Here is a 4,773-nt window from a genome sequence, read left to right as displayed (position 1 = left end):
TAGCTCTACACCGTTCGGCTTCCATATCCCCAATCACCCTGTGTCCTCGTTGCTCCACTAAGAGCCAAAACATCCAATGTCATAAAAAATGTTCTCATCTCCACCACATCCCTACATATTCAAAGCTTTAAAACTTAGTATCTATCTCTCTCTCTGCTTTATTCTATATAATTAATGTAAAATTTATGTTTGCGAACTCCATACCCCTTGTCATTTGGTCACTGCCTCCCACTAGTTTTATGAAACGATGCTATATAGTATGCTTTGGAAAAGGGAACCCCAATAGATATCTACCACTGCCTAAGAAATGGCTAAATCGATCAATATATTATTGACGTTATACACAAAATAGATATTGCCTGAAGTCATCAGTCCCGTTTCTCTAAGCCAGTTGGAGTTCTTTGTCAGAGAGTACTACTATGTCCTTGAATGGTTTAAGTGTTTTCACTGTTGTAGACTATAGAAGTTTAAAGGTCGATCGTGAGCGACAAATGCAAAGGACATGACTATGTCATTGATCCTGACCATATATACATATATGATCAGCACCCAAGCCCTCTCATCATCCAGGCTATAACCTGGGGAAACCAGACAATGGCTGATGATGACTCAGAGGTAGATCTATTGGTATCTCCAAACACCCCATCTGTAGCTCAAAGGGGACGTGAGGTTTTGAACACTAGTAAAACCTTTATCTAGCTGTGAGTTGTGCTGGACATACTACTAGTGTATCATGTGACGTTATCCACTAGGTTGCCATAACCATTATATATTTATAGTTAGATGCTAATCATGATGATGCTACCCCAGACTTTGACAAATATAATTGGCCCTCAGAACTCTCTTAGAAATCTGTAGAAACCATAAAGGATCACTAAAGTCCAATTAGACGACATTTTCGCCGGGTTTTTCATAAAACCCGGCACTAATCGTCAGCATTATTACTTTTGCAACATAAATAATAAATCGGTGCCTGTCCAGACGAATCAAGAACTTAACTTACTTGAATATACTTTTGAGGACAATGTTGTCCTTAAATGCGCCCTTATTTAAAAAAAAAAAAAACAAAAAAAAAACATGGAAAGCTCTAATTCCTCACTGTGTTAGTGAAAGGAGAAGTATAGGTATGTCACTTATGCTTTTACCAAACTCACAAATGCTGAAATGAAAAGAGTGAATTCACAAAACTTATATGAACGGTGTAATCAATGTGTATGCACAGAGGGTGTTATTCCATTGCACAACTTAGCATGAAATGCCCCTAAAACTAGATAGGATCCCCAAATATGTTTATAATGGCTATCACAACAATGAGGTGGATCGGTGTTTAAAAAGCGTTTGGTGAATGGTATAATGATTGTGATATAACAAACAAGAAGAACATGCCATGAGGATTATCATTAAAATATACAAGGTGAAGAAAAGGAGAAAGCTGAGCTGAATATGTAATGTAAAACAGTAAAACTTAAAAACCTGATTGTAGAAAACAGCAAGATATCCAATCAAGAGGAACTAGAAGAACACTGCAATCGACTACTCTTATGCCTTTAGCAGGGAGGCTACCCTCATCCTCAAGTATAAGCTCACCTTGAACACAACAAATTGAATCCTATTCCTTTCCACACCACCCACCAACCGTCATCAAGCCATCCATGCAGCTAAATCATCTTTCTCTCTTCATTTCTTGGAGACATGTTTTGCCAATGTAGGTTTTGATGAATACGTTTTTCATGTTCCCTCTTTTTTCGTCTGGTGGAGATAAAAGGAATGGGGAAAAAAACACAGACTATTCAGATTGCTTTGATGAAGTCATCTTTCTTTCAATGTTCATGTTTGTGTTTTATCTCCTTTCCTTTAGGGATGAAATGAACCGGTAAGAGATTACCTTGTATGAATAAGCAGGTATTTTATTTATATAAATGGAATTGAAAAACAGGGGATGTCTTGAAGATGTAATTGATTGTGGCGTGTCTCTTGTGGATGAGATACAGAACTTTGATTGGATCTCTTGTCGATTACAAGGAGAAAGGTGGATTTTTACTTTTTTTCTCTCGTTTTACGCTTTTTTAATCTTTCTCCCTTTTTTTTACCTATAGGGGAAGATACTCGCCTTTTTCTCTGCTCTCTATGACCAAAGTTCGTTGTGATAGTTTTTACACAAAAGGAGGGAATTGTGGACGTTAAGTATTGAGAATTTACTTACCGAAGAACGAAATTTATATGTATATATATATACATATATATACATATATATATATATATATATATATATATATAGTATACACACACGTATATATATATATATATATATATATATATATATATATATATATATATATGTATATATATATATATATATATATATATATATATATATATATATATACATATATAGTATACACACACACACACACATATATATATATATATATATATATATATATATAAACTCATTCTTCCTATTAGAGACAATTAAGCTAATAAACGGGTCTCTATATTGCGAATGTGAGCGTTAACATATGATAAAAAAACACACAGAACTTTCTTGTTTTTGTTTTCCTTTTGAGCCTAGTATAATTAAACCTGTCTTTTCTTTTTAACTGGACTCGCTTAAGATTTTAAAGTCAGATGTAAGCCTAGTATTAATCTTTGCTAGTAATGGAAGTGCCCTTTCAATCTTAACATATCTCGTCGATGTATTATACTAATTAGTTGCAGATTTATTAGGTGGGAAATTTCACTTTTACTGAATAAGGTTTTTAAAATGTAGAACTTTAGGGAATATATTCCCCTCCATTAAACTTAAAAGTTTAATATAAAAGATATAGTTATGGTTTTGTAATAAAAATTACTTTTGATGTCCTTAGTCTTGCTTGAGGGTACACTCGGGCATACTATTCTATCTAATTTCTCTTCCTCATGTTTTGTTAAAGTTTCTGTAGTTTACATAGAAGATGTTTATTTTATTATCCTTGAAATAATTATTTTTCCTTGTTTCCTTTCCTCACTGGGCTATTTTCCCTATTGGACCCCTTGGGCTTATAGTATTCTGCTTTTCCAGCTAGGGTTGTAGCTTAGCAATTAATAATAATAATAATAATAATCATGCTTTTCGAAAAACTGTCACTATATCGTCCGTGCCTGCACACATGCATAAACTCAAACACATAATCATTCTTTTCATTTTATTAAACAAGTATTTGCCAAAAGTATGAAGATGAGTTATCGAGGTAAAACATTGGAAACTAATAGCATCGTGGTATGAAATCAGATTAAAATAAAAAGGATATATTCAATAAGTACTATTTAACATTCATATCGGGAATTGATCTTTCCCACAGGATATTCATATAATCAATGGGAATACCAGAGTGGGACTGAAGACAGACAGTTGAGGTGGAAGCCTCAGCTGGCGGAAGGAAAATTCGTTTCGTATGAAAAGACACAATAGCGGATGTGAGGAATGCATGATGTTGCATTAGATATTTGTCTATTGAAAGGTAACATATAAAATATGTGGTGTTTATATATATATATATATATATATATATATATATATATGTATGTATATATTGTATATATACATATATGTATGTATATATATAATATATGTATGTATGTATATATTGTATATATACATATATATATATATATATGTATGTATGTATGTATGTATGTATGTGTGTGTGTGTTTGTATGTGTGTTTAGATACTTTTTGCGAAGTATATGTAGAATAAAAAGAACTGAAACTGTGATAAAAATTGACATACAAGGAATAAGTAATGAAAGTTGACGTACGTGAAAACACGTTTCAGAGTGTTTCGAGATAATTAGGTCATTTTGAAAAAATAACAGATAACAATTCGGTGAAATATGAATACCATCGGGCTGCCCCACTGTCGACTGATTATATTACATGATATGATCAGCGCCCAACTCCCTTTCCATCCAAGGGAAGACTATGGTAGACCAGACAGTTACTGTTAATGTCTCAGAAAGTAGAGATGTGCACCCAAGTCCCTCGTTTATTTATAGCTCATAAAGACTGTCAAGTTATGATCACTGGGTATATCTATGAAGTGGAGGGCGTGGCTCGAACTCGTGACTCTCAAATGATAAATTGTAATGATTCCTCAAAGCTACCACAACCGTAAGATGAAGAAGATGAAGATTTTGATGGACTGAAAAATGATGCGAGGAACTGGCATCAAATTCAGGTAGAAAGAACATGAGTTCAAGATAGAGATGAAGAGTACATTATGTTTGATGGAGGTTTTGACCCGCTGAGGATGATCCTTCCGTGGTGTATGAAGTGTAGAATGCATAAGCTACCTTCTTAGAGGGTTCATCACAAGGAGGTGGGTTCATCCACCAACCAGTGAACCAATTATGATTATGGGAATTATCAGTATCGTCTTTGCCAGGAGCTCACCATTGTATGGAAAGCGTCTGGATGTTGAAACACAGACAAACACACTCATAAATACATGGATACATGTACTCACATACACACACAAAAACACACACACACACACATATATATATATATATATATATATAGATAGATAGATAGATATATATATATATATATACATATATATATATGAATATATATGTATATATATATATATATGAATATATATGTGTATATATATATATAAATATATATATATATATATATATATATATATATATATATGAATATATATATATATATATGAATACATATATATATATATGAATACATATATATATATGAATATATATATATAT

The sequence above is a fragment of the Palaemon carinicauda genome, chromosome 4 (assembly GCF_036898095.1).
Source record: "Palaemon carinicauda isolate YSFRI2023 chromosome 4, ASM3689809v2, whole genome shotgun sequence".
Classification (NCBI taxonomy): domain Eukaryota; kingdom Metazoa; phylum Arthropoda; class Malacostraca; order Decapoda; family Palaemonidae; genus Palaemon; species Palaemon carinicauda.
Note: the sequence above shows the minus strand (reverse complement) of the source record.